The sequence below is a fragment of the Hyaena hyaena genome, unplaced genomic scaffold, assembly GCF_003009895.1.
Source record: "Hyaena hyaena isolate Hyena2069 unplaced genomic scaffold, ASM300989v1 scaffold_262, whole genome shotgun sequence".
NCBI classification, from domain to species: Eukaryota; Metazoa; Chordata; class Mammalia; order Carnivora; family Hyaenidae; genus Hyaena; species Hyaena hyaena.
In genome coordinates, this window is record NW_024080895.1 from 1,994,048 (window position 1) to 2,011,937 (window position 17,890).

Genomic DNA, 17,890 nt, shown 5'->3' on the forward strand with positions numbered 1-17,890 from the left:
TTCGGCTGTGGAAAAAGTGTTTCTCTGTGAGAAACTTACAAGTTTGTGTAAAGGGCAAACCAGGAATGCTGATCTTTAGCGACACCCTAACCCTGCCCTTAACCTCAGCGCTAGCTTTGGTTTTTTAAACCAAAAAACCATATGAGTAACCCGAGGAGACAGCATTCAAGGGCGTTCACACCACCCCTGAGGAGGGTACTACCAAATACTCTGCACTAATCTTACTGCTGGCACCAGTGCGTGTCTCCATCGGTCAGAATAGCCCGGGGTTCTGCTGTGGCAACAAAAAAGGCTTAGAATCAGCTAAAAGCATTGGTTTAGGGAAGGCTAGTGGATGGTGAGAAAAAGTTTCTGAGGCAGGGAGAGTGTTTCTCTTTGCCTCTGAACTGGAGACACGCAACGGTTGAGATGATGGTTGCCCCATTCACCTGGCTTCCGGAGGGAGACGATGAGCAGCAGAACTAGCCTCCGCTGACCTGCAAAGCACGCAAACTTTTTGGATTATAAACCACTAAGATTTAGCAGCAGAATCTGGCTTGGCCTGACTAATGTCGTTATCTTCTGCAGTTTTACAGATGAACAAACAAATGCTCAGACAGGTTAACTAGATGACTCTAGTCAAGGGCCAGGAAAACCATGCATGAGCTCTACTAACACGTCACGCTGCCTCTCATTTGTCTCTGGCAGAGCCATGAAAGACATCAAGTTTTCCATCAGCTACTGAGTCTTCAGGCTGATGAGGTTATTCTGGTCCCATATGCCCTGGGGAATAAGCTTAGTTTTTTTTCAAGGAGAGCAAAATAAACTTTTTTTGTCTGCTTGTTTGTTTTGTTTTTTTGTTTGTTTAGGATCACAGGTAGGGTGACCAACCACTTAGGACAGGAATGGGAGATTCCCCAGGATACGAGACTGTCAGGCAAGCCAGGGAAGTCCCAGGTTAACTGGGATGCGTTGATCATCCTAACTACTGAGGTGATATCTCTCAGCAACACTCCATAACTATGTAGCATAAACTCCCATTGCAGCTGATAATTCTTTCCATCATAATATTTATTACATTATGTTCTAAATGATGCAGACCGTTCTGTGTCTATCTGTCCACAAAACCCCGAGGACTGTTTCTTGTCCATTTTATAGTCCCAATACCTTGTATGGTGCTTGCCACTTCCAAAGAGCACAGTAAACATTTGTTGCATGGACGAATGGATGCTATTCTCTGTTGTTTTTCATTCCAAAAATTTGTGTGGTATGATTGGCTTTTTCTCTTTTTGAGGATCAGCTCTGCCTAGAAACGAGTTTAACTATAAAGAAAGATAGGAATCTTCCTTGATGGCAGCTATAAGCTTGCATAAAGTTTTCAGTGTGACCCACGGTGCAAAATTACATAAACCTAGCACTGAGTTTCAGCGTAAACTGATTCCTTATTAGACTGACTGAATAATTGAATCTCCTTGTTTGGCATTTGTTTAAAGACAGAAGGTCATGGGACAAATGGTGGGTATTTGAGGCTGTGGAAACATATGTTATAAATTTGGTTTGGCTGTTTCTGGTAACTGGGATTATTGTGACTGAAGACCCAGGCCTCCCAAATCTGCCCTCCACCCTTGGGAATGTGTAACAACATGCCCTTTCAAACCAGAGGCAGGAGGAAGATGCCATGGGCATATCTTGCGGATGGACTGTACTCATGCCCAGTTAAGGACAGCAAACAGCGAAACTGAGAAACTTGCTCGGGAGAATTAGATCCAGGCCCCATCCGGCAAGATATTTTCATAGCAGGCCTGTGAGGTGTGTTGAGAAAGCGTTTGGTAGTTCTTGACTCCACTTACAAATGAATACCTCAGACTTCTTTGTTTTCATTAATCGCCCCTCATGAGTCTCCCTATGTGACTAAGCTCTTCTGAGAAGTGATTTAAATTATAGAATTTAAATCACTGACTGGTGGGTGGATCACCAAGCTTGTATTAAAAAGACTTTTTAAAAAACCCTCCCATCATCAGTTTCTTCATCTGTAAAATGGGTTTAATAACATCTACCTTTTTTACTGGATAAGATAGCTTATGAGGTCAAAGGAGATGAAGTCAGTGAAACTAGTTTGACGACTGTAAAATGCAGAATGAATATAAGATAATATATATATTCCCTACCTCTATTTACCTGTATCTTTTCATCCTATAACAAAACTTACCTAAGCTTGCCTTCTGCTTTAGAACTTTCTTTAACTTGTCCTAACATTTTCTTCATCACAGGAAGGGAATAAGCATTCGCCGTGTGTTTTGTATGTGTATTCTCTTCATAGTGGTACTTATGGCACAGTACCATTATCTTAATTGTATGTACAAGATCTAGTTCATAGCAGTTCATATGCAAGATCTCGCAGCTAGACCTAGGGTTTAAACTCAAGTGTCCCTATCTCACTGCCCAAGTGAAATTTCTATCACATCATACTACCTGCCAAGTTTTAAGGAGTTTCCTTCCTTTGTTCCTGTTGTATCTTTGACTTGGTATACAAGTTCAACTTGGGCTTGATCACAATACTATGATTTTCTCAATTTTAATCATATTCTCTCATCTTTTGTCATTCCTAGGCTGAAATGTACTACTTATTCTGGCAGTTCTCTCCATTTCCTGGATCTGTGTACTTGCTTCTATTTGGCTATTTCTTGAGGTATAACAGCTAAAGAAGAATGTAATATTGCAGGTACAGGCCCTCCAGGGGCGGGAGCCAGGGCAGGATAATGTTTCCAGATGTATTACCAATATTGACCATGATACCCAGGTTATCATTAGCTCTTTGGGCTGCAGTAGGCAATTCCAGTGGAGTATCTTTCACTATAGCCAGGGACCATGGCCAACCATCAGGGAACATGGTATCTTGAGGTCTCTAAAACTTTTTTTTCTTTCATTTATTCAATGAATATTTAAAAAGTACCAACTCTGCGCCAATTTCTGTTCTAGTTGCTGTGGGTAGGGTAGAGTATAAAACACCCCAAGTTCCTGTTTCCCTGGAGTATATTGAATAGTGTGGAGAGACAGTTGGCAAATGCAAAAATGTATAATATGTCAGAGATTATTACAATAGTTGTCTAACTGGCCTCCCTGTCTCTAAGGAGGCAGTCAGCACTATGTAGAAAAATAAAGCTGGGTGAGGGGAATAGAGATAAACTGGGCAGAGGACTTGTCTCTTTATGTAGAATGGTCAGGGGCTTCTGTGATAAGGTGATATCTGAGCAGAAATTTGAAGTAAAGCTTATCTCAGAGAAGAACATCCCAGGTAGAGAGAACAGCAAGCACAACCATCGTGGGGAAGCTACTTCCCATATGTCAGGTGGACCAGTATAGTTAGAACTACTGGAACTACGTGAGAGTGGAGGAGGCTGGGAAGATGAGGGAAGAGATAAGGTAGGAGCTTCAAGGTTAAGTTATGGTGAAGGTTTTAGTCTGTGAGGTAGAAAGGCATGGGGGTATTATGAACAAAGAACTGGCCTGATCAGACTTAACACGTTAAGAAACTCACTCTGACTGATCTGTAGAGAATACATTGTGGGAAAGGAATGGTGGAGGCAAGGAGGCCAGTTAGCTCTTGTAATAACCCAGGTGAGAGGCGATCGTGGCTTGCATGGCGGCTCAGAGCAATGGCAGAATTTAGGACAAAACATCATTTGATCCTGGATATAAACTGGATATGAGAGAAAGAGGAGTCAATGATGACTCCAAGGTTTCTGGCTTGATAAACTGCGAGAATTGAATGAATGGAGTTGTCTTTTAGTGAGATGAGGAATACTGTAAACGGCATGTTTTGTGTGTGTGTGTGCATGTTTGCATGTGGTGGTAGAGAATTAGGAGTTCTATTTTGTATATGTGAAGTCTGAGATACTTCCAAGTAAGGACTCCAAGCAGACAGTAGATATGAGTATGATGTATTCACAGGAGAGGTTGGGGCTGGAGTTTTAAGTTTGGGATCTTTAAAGCCCTGGGGCTAAATGAACTCACCTAGGCAGACAGATAAATTGATAAGAACGAGGTCAGAGCACTGACTCTGGGCAACATACCATTTAGAGCTCGAGAGGTAGATGGGTCCTGTAAAGAGGAGTAGTGACTTACAAGCTGTTTTGGTGGCTATGTGGCAGCAGCTACTGTAAATAATGGGTTTGTCTATTAGAGATTTATTCCCAAAGTGGGAGACCACCAGAGACACCTCTGCTTCTACATGTGGCTACTACACAGGGCTACTGAGAAAAAGCACACAAATAAGACTCCTGACTTATCATTAAAAAACCTGCAGGAGACTGGCCAGGATGGAAAATTAGGTTGAATTAGTTTAGATTAGAAAAATTTGAGTAGAAAGCAAAGAAATCATATATTCCTGATAATATAAGCATATCTATAATACGATAGAAATAAGAAACTCTTGATACTATGGATATACAAATCATTAGGATGTGCATTTGGAAATTCACAAGATTACACATTTCGGGCTGGATATTAACAAAATCATCTATATGATACATATAAATAAAGTTTGGGTTTTGGAGCCCTTTTCTTTCCATCTCTGATGGTAATTGGGTATTTAATTTTTAGGTCACCCCATAGAAAACTTGTTTAACTCATGATGTATCTCAGTTGTGGAAATAACTGTTCAATTTTCAATAATGTTGTGAAAGGTTTTCAGTGGCAATTCTGGATAGCAGCAACTACCTCATCAGATAGACAACTAAAGCCATGTGTTCAAGGGCGGTTAAATATTGATTTCAAACAACATATTCTCCTGGTATTTCACCCTGTACCTCAAACCTACCACTGCTCCATCTCTAATTTGGCCAGCTAGAGGCAGGGGAAAGGGGAGTGTAGCCCGAGAACAAAGATATTAAATTTTTGGTTAGGTTTGAAGAGTCTTGATATTTGTATATGATAGAGAGATTTTAAAAAATAATAGTAGAGATCAGGCTTATCTAGGCTGGGTCATAGACTCGGGATAGGAATTGGACAAGAAATAGGAGGCTGGGACACTGACACAGTACTGCAAAGGGGCCTACCTTGTACCCCAACCCCATTATTTCCAAAGACACGAGTGGGGTACAATGTAGCCACTTCTCCAAACATCATATACTCCAACCTCATCCTCTAGTCCTGGAAGGAGCTCATTGTTTCATCTGGCTGTTTCAGGGGAGGGGCTCTGGGACAAGTCTGTCACTAAGGAGACTACCAGGAACATCCAGTTGGGCCATGGTGGTAGGGAGTGGGGGTCTTCGTGGAGGAAACACAGTGGCTTTGAGCCTTTTTCTCCGTGGGACAGTGTCTTTGGGACAAATGCTTTTCTCTTCCATTCCATGTGGCAGAGAAGCAGGATGGGCTGAGGCTGCCCCTGTTTTGGGGAGCCACTTGCCCTTGGCTGGCCTAGCAGGATCAGTTTAGATTCTTTTTGAATGTCTTCACCTTCATCCTTTCATACTTTTTCTTGAGGAGCCTTTCTTGTGTCTACAAATATAAATTTAATATCTGCTTTTTTGTGCTCCAACACTACCTCTATTATAGCATTGATCTTACTGCAGTATCTACTGGTCTGTCTTCCCTACCGCATTGGGAGCCTTTTGAAAACAAAGACCAAGTTACAACTGTCTTTATATTCCCCTACACACAGGATGTGCCTGGGTCATCGTATGCAAGCAATCAGATTTATTGCATTACAAAGGAAAATAAACACATTTATATCCACATTTCCATGCCCTGAGTGTTCTGTTAACCTGGTGTGAGTAACTGGAGTAGGCAGAGGAGAGCTACTTGGCCTAAACAATAAGACACTTTCTGTTCAACAGATGTTCAGTAACAATGACTGTAACCACTGACAGCATGTCTTGTCATCTTCACTCTATTTCCTTTCCTTTAAATAACAGATTGAGGCCTATTTTCTCTTGAGAGCCTCTGCTGATTATCCATCCTACAATCTGCCGGTCTCCTTCTTCCTAAGACAGTTCCTGTTATCAGTTTGTAGCCATAAATACATGTTCCTAGATTTTATAGTCAGTCTTGGTTTTTCCCCCCCACATTGTGTTCTTAGAAATCACATCTTCCCTACAATGGGACATCTTCTCTCTCCTCTAATGGCAATGTTGTAACTGAAGACTGACCAAGGACTTAGTTATTTTATAAAATATAGTCATGACCAATAACATGTAAAAATGACAATGCTACAGATGTAATTCTCTAAAATAATGTAACATAGTAAAATCATGCCCAAGTCCGATAAGACAGTAATAAACACACATTGATTATACAGGATACCTGCAATTATGGAAAATCATAAAATTCAACCCTACCCTATCATACATTTCCCCCTCAAATTAATATATGCTTTAAAAAGAATATTTTCAACACATTAAAATAAAAAATAATTTGTTCCACTTTTACATTATAAATAGCATATTTATATGGATTATTTAGTTTAGACCTCTTTTTAAAAAAGTCAGTCCCAGGGGCGCCTGGGTGGCTTAGTCGGTTAAGCATCCGACTTTCGCTTAGGTCATGATCTCGCGGTTCGTGGGTTCGAGCCCCGCGTCGGGCTCTGTGCTGACTGCCAGCTCGGAGCCTGGAGCCTGCTTCAGTCTGTGACTCCCTCTCTCTCTGACTCTCCCCTGCTCACGCTGTCTCTCTCTCTCTCTCCTAGAAATAAATAAAACATTAAAAAAAAATTAAAAAAAAAAAAAAAAAAAAGTCAGTCCCAGCAAGTTAGACATTACACCCTTTTTGCCCTTCATAAGTTGTCCTCTCCAGAGCAGGGTTTCCAAGTAATTCAATTGATCTTGTACTTGTACCCAAATTAGTAGGCTCAAGAAATGTTTCCTGTAGTTTATGACAATAGTGGTATTTCTTTCTTCCTCTGAAAAGCTGACCCAATCCTTCTAACCTTCCTCCTCTCCTTTTCTTTTTCTTAAAGCTAAAGGCAGAGTTTCTCAGTAGAAGACCAAAGCAGAGCTAGGGAGAGACAAGAAATGACCTTAAATCACTCAAGCTCCACTTCCTTCTGTGAATGATTCCTCTTTGATTTAATTTTTATTGTAAAAGCAATAAAACAAGTGCTGATTGTGAGCAAACTAAAAAAAAAAAAAAAAAAGAGTTTCAAAACATCTGTGACGTGATTGCTAAGAGGTCTGGTTGTCCTTTTTTAAAATACAATAAAACAATTCAGTCAACATTTATTGAAGGTCTACTATGCGGCCAGGTCTGATGTGGGCTCAGGAGATACTGAGACAGAGGTGACAGATTGGCTTTCTGAGAGTCTGGGGAGGTGTGGGTGTTAAAAACCCAGCATTTAAGCCTAGTTCGGGGAACTTCTTATAGGGCAATAGCAAACTTGGCTGACCCACTCTGGGATATTTTGGCCATGTGATTTGTGGGTTTTGTGATTGATACTGATCTACAAACATGTCTGGTAAGAGGAAGGGCATTTAGAAACTGTTTAATAAGAAGCTTCTGCATTTTCTAGTGAGACTTGAGTATTGAAGTTTGTTTTGTGTTTAATTAAGAAAAATCTCATAATCCCATTGAAAACAAATAGGATTATTATAATGTTTGGTAAAGATTGATATTATAGGAAATAGAGAATCCAATTAAGGAAATACAAGGGTGAGACAGTGATGTTGAAGGACTAATTCCCTTAGCCTTGAAGTTATGGGACATATTGAGTAATTGTTCAAAGAGGAACCAAACTGGATGTCCTAGTCTGGATTTACATGGCTGAGCTAGTATTTCTCTCAGAATTTTTATGAGTCTTTTCAGGAGACGGCAAGTTCCATACTTCCATGAAAATAATACTTGTCTGTGTGTATGGTAGTGTCTGGGAGAAACAAGTAGCATCAGGGATAAGATTATTTCCAAATGATCTATCAAAAGCAAGACATGCAAGAAAAGAATTAGTGAGTGCAGTTCAGATGTTGACAATTAGACCTAATTTTGTTTGTCTGGAAAGCTATTGCTGTGTGGGATACTTATCCACCTTTTGACTTACAAATAATTCTCAAGTGACTGCTGATAAGGATGAATGCCTTCAGAAACAAGACCCCAGAAGTCTTCTTTTTCTCAGGGGCTACATAGTCCTATGTTTGGAACCATTGCTCTCAGCTTGTTTTTTTTATATTTTGCATACAATGCATTTCTAAAGATAGAGTATGACCTCAGTGGAAAATTAAGCAAAAACATGAGTTGTCTCTGTAAGCATAATGCTCTAGAAGTCAAAATATGTGCAATAATTGAGAGGGAGGCCTAAGAGCTACTACCCCTGAAGTCTCTGTTGTCAAGCAAGTAGCCTTCAACAGGACCATTTGGGAAAAACACAGAAGTGTTATGGGGCTTGAGGGCAAAGGGATAGGCATTGGTTCTGAGCCAGAGCATACTGAGGGCTAGAGTCACCTGCCTGCTGGCAGAAGAGACAGAAACAGTCTTCATGGGGAATAAGCTGCAGTTTCATTCACGATGACTGGCAAGAGTGTGTAAAAGTTTCTCATTGAACCGGACATGGGACTCACCAAAGCAAAATAGCCTAGAGCCTTTTCTGAATCCAGAGGATAGCCAGAAGAGAGCAGTTACTCTGGTAGAGGTGTGACTCTGGGTGGCCTAGGCCAAAGAGAGAGAGAGAGAGAGAGAGAGATCAGAAGCCAGAAGAGAGGCATTGGCTGTGTCAAGCAGTCTATTCCTATTCAGAAGGCTCCAGTGGGGGTATCTTGAGATCCCACAAAAGAGCTCCATCATAGGAGCACTCAGCTCTAAAACCCTCCAAGGCCAGAGAACACTGCTATCAGATCATAGGAGTACTGGCGAGCTTAGAAACCTCCTGTTTATCCTTCTCTTTCTCCTTCGATCCCCAAGGAGTCAGAGACAGTATTGGGAGGGCACAGAAGAGGAGGAGCAGCACAAGGCCGAGAGGGGAGAAGCTCACCATGTCCTCCTTCCCCACTACTTGTTCTCCAGCCTGGGGAGCTGAGAGGCTTTAACTTTGAATGAGGTTCAGATTAGTGAATTAAAATCAGACTGTTCTTGTGACTAACAGAGACAGAGGGACTCTGCACTAAGTGTGTTCAAAAGATTTTATGGAATCTGCCCAAGATTTCATCTACTTTCCATGTAGGAAAGACACAGGCCACAGAACAGCATCAGATCACTGGCTGAGAGAAATAGAATCCTTACTGTAACCTCAGTTTGCAGACTTACTTGTTCAATGTATTGGTTACACTTTTATTGATTTGTTGCCCTCTTTATGCTGAGAGCTTGTCAGGGGTAGAGATCATATGTTATATTTATCTTTACAAATCTTGATGAGTCAGTGTCTGCCATATAGCAAATGCTTGTTGAATGAATAAATGAATAAATGAATTGATAAATGGGGGATCATTTAGGGCAGTGATTCGGGGTCTAAATGTGGGCTTTGACATTTATTAGTTGAGAGTTATTCAGCCAGCTACTTAATTTTGTTATAACTTTACCAGTTATATAAACTTTGATTTTACTTCCTTTTGAAAGTAGTTTAAAGTCGGGGCGCCTGGGTGGCTTAGTCGGTTAAGCGTCCGACTTTCCCTTAGGTCATGATCTCGCGGTTCGTGGGTTTGAGCCCCGCGTCGGGCTCTGTGCTGACTGCCAGCTCAGAGCCTGGAGCCTGTTTCAGTCTGTGACTCCCTCTCTCTCTGGCCCTCCCCTGCTCACGCTGTCTCTCTCTCTCTCTCCTAGAAATAAATAAAAAACATTAAAAAATTTAAAAAAAATTAAAAAAAAAGAAAGTAGTTTAAAGTAAAAAATCATACTTGCCTCATAGGATTATTGAGGATTAGATGTGATATCATGCATACATCGTGTTCAGCACAGTGGCTGGTATGTAGCCAATGTTCAACGAATGAGAGCTGCAATGGCAGCATGACTGTTGCTGTGGTTAGGGATGGAGTTGCAAAAGTTAGTGTGCACATGCCACTCCTCCACCTCAGCTGGATGTCCTTGATTTTGATAGTATGTCCTTGACCTCAACTGGGCCTGGTGACTTTGATGCCTAAGTCTCTCTGCTTTATCTCCTCAAGGAGGAGACCTGGTTTTCTGCCAGGTTGGAGAGGGGAAGCTGTACTACTCCATTGGTAGAGAAGAGTCCTGGCTGGTGGATAAAATGCTTTTTTTTTTTTTTAATTGAAGTACAGTTGATACACAGTGTTATATTCATTTCAGGTGTATAATGTAGTAATTCAACAACTCTATATGTTGTGCTATGCTCACCACTGGCGTAGCCACCATCTGTCACCACCCAATGCTATTACAGTACTATCGATTATATTCCCTATACTGTACCTTTCATTCCTGTGAGAAAGTGCTTTTACATGGACACTCAACCAAGCCTTCAGTTTTCAGCTCCTCCACTCCACTTTCAGAGGTATGTGGAAGTTCTCCTACCTAAGTCTATCTGGGATCTATAGCACAGATCATCTTTCTTCTGAGCTTCTCCCAAATCTGTTCCAGTTCCTTGGCTTTGATAAGTCATTTATCACTGACTTTCCAGCTTCCCATGTTTTGTTGCTTTTCCTTCTTCTTTGCCCTCGTGTATTTATGTGTTAAGTAAAATCTTTTTACCATCAAGTGAACAGAGGGCAGGGGAGATTGGGAGAAATCTACAATAAATATGAGTGTTCATTATGTCGTGTACAATTTGAAGTAAGTGCAACTTTATAATAAGGAAAAAGTAATTGTGGCTGTAAAAAAGTATTGGGTTGGGGATATAAAATGTGTATGTCCATATTTTCGTACATATAGTTAATAATACAAAGCAATTCATGCTATTTTGCAAAATAAAGCATATAGACAGTAAGTGCATTTATTGTTTTGATAAAGTAGTAATTTCTAAGGATGAGGTTGTCAAAGAAGGCTTCATGGCAGAGGTGGCAATTTTTTTAGACTCAGAAGAGTGGGTAGAATTTGGGTTTCTTAAGGGAGTAGGCCTCTATTCAGCCTATTTCTTTATTAACAATTATGTGTAAATCAGGATATTATCTATTACTTTGGGATTCTCAACATGCCTTTTCTTTATTATTTCTTCATTTTGAGAAGAGATGAATTCTCACTTGGAGAGAATGAAACCAGCACAAGAGAGGAAAGCAGAGCCTAGAGACAGAACTAAAGACAAGACTTGAACTTGATTCAGCTCCATCTAAAGCCAGAGTGCCCTGTACTTTCAAGTTGCAAGAGCTGATAAATTTTCTCCGCCTCCCCCTTAGGTTAGTTTTAATTAGATTTTAGTTATTTTCATCAGAAAGAGTCCTAGCTAATATCACAGAGTAATGAGACAGTATTTAACTCTGAATTTTAGAAACCCACCACAGTGGGTAGAGCTAGAGTTGTTTATAGTCTATTGAAATTATAACTTGAAGGTTGTTTGTCATTAAGCTTATTGGTGGTAGATAAGTCTTATCCTTTGACTCAAGGCAATGTGGGAACAGACTGGTGTCTGCTTTTTTCCCTTTGAAGCTTGTTATTTTTCTCATAACAGATGAATTATTTGTAAGCAAAAATTAAAGATAAAAATCAATTCCCATCATCTTTAAAAAAAAATGTGATGAACATGTCCCTAGAGTTATGAGAGCTGCAGAGTAATTCATCTACGGCATGCTGCTGGAAGGCAGAGCCCACCAAGCCCCCGGAATTGAGGGTTAAGGGAAATGATAGTTTTGTGCTTATTGATTAGAAGTCTTCGTTGCAGTATCCAGGGCCAAGATAGCAAATGTCTGGGTGATCTGGCAAAGGACTTAACTACAGTTAACTAATAATACCTAATTAATACATAAGTACACACAATAGGTCTACTCTGGTTTTGAGTGTTTTTTATGTATTACCACAAACCTGATTAAGTACCACTTAATGAGTACTGTCATCATGTCATTTTCCAGATGAGGAAAATCAAGGCATAGAAGGGTTTAAGCCAGGATAGGTGCCCAGGCATCTGATGCTAGTAGGACATTCCCTTAATCCCTGGACTACACTGTGCTAGCTTATTAGTCACCCGAAAGAAGGACCCTTTGCTCTACTGCAAGTCTCAGGTCTCCACTGACAAAGTAAAGGCATAATATTACTCAGATATAACCGGGAAAAGGGAAAAAATCAATTTCTGCATGAAATGTATTCCTTCATTACTTTAATTGTGGTGGATTTTTCTTATGGGGGATTTAATATTGTTCAACAAATGGCTATTAGTATTTCTGATAAAGAAAATGAAAGAACAATAATGAGTTAATAATGCCTTCTTATTTGGAAGGAAACAGTACTTTAAAACTGATGCTCACCCGGGGGCAATTTTGCCACCCACAGGACATTTGGCAATGTCTGGAGACGTTTTTGGTTGTCACAGCTGGGAGAGGCTACTGGCATTGAGTAGGTGGAGACCAGGGATCCTGCTAACCATCCCATAATGCACAGGTCAGCCTCCACAGCAAAGAACTGTCTCCAAATGTCAATAGCAATCAGGGTGAGAAACTACATTGAAACAACAAGAGTTCATTGAGCACACTTTTAATGAGTCATGGACACATCACTTTTCCAAGCTCAGAAAAATTTGAAAAAAGGAGACAATATATTATCTTGGCAAGTCCAGAACACAAAAATAAGTTTATGGAAATGACATAGCTTATATTGGACATATGAATAGAATGATAACCCAAGGTTTCTCATTAGAAATAAATGTATCTGTTCTTTGTGGTTTAGATAAGTTCTTTGTGGCTTAGAGGGAACAGTTTTCAAAACTGCCAACTTTTAATTACTGAAAAAAAATAAATTTTCTTAGGACGAGACAGCTTAAATTCATTAGCAAATGGCCTTTGCTGACTTTCTATCATTCTTCAAGTGTTTCTCAATGGCTATGGCTTTAGTGATTCTACTAAAACATGATTTGATTAAAAACATTTTTTATCTAAGTGGAAAAATAATATAATTTAGATTTATTAGTATAAAGACCAAAAAAAGCAGGATTCTCCTACTTAGAAATCAAGAGAGATCTTAGTCTCCTTAATTTGAATATTTCAAAACTAATTATATTATGAAAATTGAATGCCACACACCAATTCACTTAGATTGTATTGATCATGATGAACTAATTACTTTAGATTTATGATCTGAATAATTTATTATTATGCAACCCACCCCACCATTAGTGGTTTTTGCAAAGTAGTGCAGAAAAGTAATCTTTTGCCAACTTCTATTCATATTTAAAGAAGAATTTCCTATATGTGTGTCAAAATCTGTCACCACAGAACCCAGGGATGTCAGGTTATATAATGTATCGACAAAGAGGTAGAGAATATTTATACAGAGAGATTACTTTTTTAATGGGAATGACTAAAGAAAGATGTATTGTTGTAGTTAAACCAGGTCTTACCACTGTGACTCTGCTTTGAATGCTGCTCCAGGAAGGACCTCAAAGGTGAAGTGCTCTCCACATAATCAGATAGGGGCAGGGCGTATGCCTCTCTGGTCCTCCCAGAGCCAAGGTGCTATCATGGCTGGCGGTAATAACTAGGTGCAGCGTTGGAAGAAGTGTAGGGATGAAAAAAGGGAGAAGATATCCATCCATCCATCCATCTACTCAATATGTATTTTTTCCTTTCCAGCTTTATTGAAGTATACCTGACAAAAAGTGTATATAATTGAGGCATATAAAGTGATTTGCTTGGAATTCTCTCTCTCTCTGATTCTCCTCCTACTCCCCCTTCTCTCAAAAAAAAAACCTTAAAAATATATATATTCTTTGAAAACGTTTTTTAATGTTTATTTATTTTTGAGAGAGAGAGAGACAGAGCACCAGCAGGGGAAGGACATAGAAAGAGGGAGACACAGAATTCGAAGTAGGCTCTAGGCTCTGAGATGTTAGCACAGAGCCTGACACAGGCCTCGAACTCACAAACTGCAAGATCATGACCTAAGCTGAAGTCGGACTCTCAACCGGCTGAGCCACCCAGTTGCCCCCAGAATGTATATATACTTCACTGTGAGGTTCTAGGCTTTTAAAAGACATCAAATCCTGCAGGTGGTGATAATTTTCACTATTAAGCTAATAAAGCAAACCAGGATCAACAGGATATTAAACAGTTCCTACTGGCTTCCGTTACTGAATGACTTCTGTGAAAAAGATGGTTTTAAGGAAGGGTGAAGCTGGTGAGCAGTCAAAGAACCGGGAGAGAATGTCAGGCCTAGGAGGTAAGTGCAGAAGGCGTCAGGAGCGAGCAAGAGATAAACAAATGGTGTGACAGGGTAAGGAGCCCGTGAGGAAAACTGGCACAAGTTCACAGGAAATGAAGCATGCTCTAAGGCAGCAGGAAGCAGAGCCCTCCAGCAGAGGAATCTGACCTGGACAGGAAGTAAAGGGCATCATCTGAGAAGCAGGAAGGGGAGATTATTTTTTGTGGTGGTTGTAATGAGTAAAATAAGTATCAGTTATATAAACTTTGTTTAGGCTTTTGTCCTGCTTGGGATTTTAGGCAGTTGGGATCTTCTCTAACAAAATAATCTGGCCTTCTGGGAGGATTTATGAAGGACCAGGACAGAGAGAAAAAAGACTGGAGAGTGGGGAATTGCTGTGTGGATCTGTCTTGCCTTGGCTCCCTTCTGGGTAACACAAGATATCTGCCTTGGATCTGAATAAGCGCTCTCCATCTCCCGTCTCAGGATGAAATGATCCACATGTGACTCTTGGTTGAGCTATTATCTAATTTATGTTATAATAAGACCAAAGTTTGAGGAGAGGGAAATAGTTGTTTGTTGGAGGTTATATGGATAATTTATTCTGTTTAGACTGAAGAAGGAAAATGATTAAAAAAAAAAAAAAAGCCAAAAACCCCTGTAAATCCCCAACCCCTGGCCCCCCTGCCAAGGTAAATGGGGGAGGGGAACATAATGAAAAGTTACCACTGAGAATATATGTAAATATATATATGTATTTTATCCAGTTGTAAACAATGTGGTCTGAGGGAAGATGGGAAGAAATAAAAATAACCAGCATTAAGTTAAAAGGGATAATTAGAGGAGCCAAAATAAGAGGTGAATGTTGCAAAGAATCTAGCTAACTTTAGAAACTAGAGATTCCTTCAAACATTTCAAGAGGCTGTGGGGCTTTAAATATTTCAGAATTTAACAAAATTCTAAATGTAAAGGTCTCAAATACACACAAACATTTTTTGCTTTTTCCTCTGAAGGGAGGAGACACTAGGAGATGTGTTCTTGGCTGTCATTTGGAGAATGGCTTCTAGTACATTTCATTTTCCGTTAAAAGCTCTTGAGAACAGTTGGCAAATAGAAATTGGTCCACAGAAATAACATAGCTTCCTGGAACTTAGGGGGGAAGGAAATGGGTGGTTTCTTTAATTACTATAGTATTTGTGTGTGTGTGTGTGTGTGTGTGTGTGTGTGTGTGTGTGTGTGTTATAACTAAAGATAGCATTCTGGCTAATATCCTCAGGAGGAAAGGTGAATCTGGAAATCAGTGAATTCAAAAGTGTATACAGTTGTGTTGAATTTGCTAAGTTAAGTAAAACAATAATGATCTGTGTTTTTAATGTCCTGGCTAGATCAGAAAGAGTAGATTGAAATTTGTTCTCTGATATTTAATCAGTTTAAATCAAAGGACATTATTATTTACATATGGAGAGCTAATGACTCTAATGTAGGCAACAAAGCTTATTTACAAAAAAGATGTGACTGGGGGTGGAAAGAGGAGTGTCGATAGAACCTTAATTAATTGATTTGCTAATTATTCTTTTCTGCTGGGTGTTATAGTACTTTTACTAATGAGCAGCAGTAATAAGAATGCTTCAGCAAGCTGTATGAACTCACTAGTAGTGGAATAGCTTCTTGGGGGTTTTAAGATATTTTGGGGTTCCTTTCTATCCTCTTTTATGCTGAAATTGTGGACTTTATAAACTTGAAGAACTAAATATATTCCTATATGGATACTTATTTATCAGCTATGTGATTCAGCCCAGGTCTGGACTTAAAAGGCATTTAGTGAAATTGGAAATAAATTAGATGACAGATTTTGAATTTAAGTAAAAGTTTTAAATATATCCCATAGCAGTGCCATGTATTTATTTCTACTTAAAGACAATGACTGGTAATAGATACATCTATGCTCATTGGTGTAGAAGTTAAACTTTTCTGTAGGCTAACTTTTTTTTTTCATTTCTTAGAAAGTCATGATACTAAAGAAATTCAGAAATCCCCAGGAGATTCTCTGCAAATGCAAACTTGTTTTTTCTTCCACATGTTCACTTCTCATAACTCCTTGACCTGTACCCTTCACTTCATCCAGTTTGTGAGTCCTGTACAGTTTCTTCCTTAGGCTGTGCCTCCTATCTAGAATGCTCTCTCTTCTCTTATGTACACCCTTTCCCCACCTCATTTTTGTCTTATATCTTCCCTGATTGGGAGGAGGTGGTGAGTGATAGCAGTGGCTCACACTTACTAAGCACACGTCACACTTTAGTCTCTGTGTTGGCAATTTCTATGCCAATTTATACATTGTTTAATAATACTCTCATTTTACAGATGGAAGAACTGAGGCTTAGAGAATACCAGTGGACTCACAAGTAATAAGTGATATAAAGTCAGAATATGAATCTAGGTCTTTTTGTTGTTGTTGTTGTCATTTCTAGATTTAATGAATTACTTGGCCTGATTTCTTGAATTGCTAAGGCCTAATTTCTTTAACCAGATGGTCAGCTGCTGGCAGGCAAGGACCTTATCTTTTAGACTGCATAGAGTAGATACTCAATAGTTCTAGCCTTCTGTTGGAATGAAAAATAAAATGTAAAATGTCAAAGAATTTTATAAATAGCTTAAACATTGGAAGAAAGAAACAAATCCCAGAAAACGAGTTTCTCAAAAATCATTACATGAAGCTATAACACACTGGTTCTGTGTGAGCCAGGCCCCCTCCCCCTCCTCCCTCATGGGTATCTAGAATGTTAGTGGGGGGGCGGTACTCAGGTTATCAGGATACTGTGCGTATCCTTGCACTTAGTGGGTATTAGATAGGGATGTTACACATCCTGTAGGACATGGGAGAGGAGAGTTCCATAAAATTGCCAGTCCCTACAGGCTGCCAATGCTCCTGCTGAGCAGCAGCAGCTGGCTCTGCAGCCCAGAGATGGAAAATGTGGACCCAGAAGCCAGGTGGAATTCTGACCTAACTCTGCATTTTACTAGCTCTGTAACTCCTGTCATCATGTTAACTATGTGCCCTCTACTCCTGACACACTGTTAATGCCAATGAAGTCAGATATTATTCAGTGCTTCCACAAAAGTGTCCTCGACGGCAAGACGTGATCTTCAAGGAGTGACAGAACTTACCAGATTAATAGTCTCAGTGTACAAATCAAGATATGTCCTAAAATAGTGCTTCCCAGACCCTGATGTGCTTATCAGTCTCCTGGAAATCTTATTAAAATGTAGATTCTGATTCAGGAGGTCTGGGGTGTGAGTCTACATTTCTGACAAGCTCACGATGCTGGTGGTGTTGTCTGTGGACCACAGGTAAAGCAGTAAGATTATAAAGTAACTTGGGGGAGGGGCTCACTTAAAAATTCAAACAAGCATTTATTGCATGTCTACTGATATCTTAAATTATAGAGATGGAGATAATGGAGGTTGCATATAAAGAGTATAGAGTTTGGTTTCTTCACAGAAGGAACTTCCATCTGTTTTGCCACTTGGGAGAGAGAGAATACTTTCCATGGATAGCCAATGGATAACTACATTTCTCAGAAGAAAAAGGAAGATAAATACTTTCTACCTATGTTTCCTCATTTAAAAAAGCCATTTGGAGTACCCAAATAATAATTTTAGAGAAGATATTGTAACTAAGTAAATGAAAGACTTGGCTGCT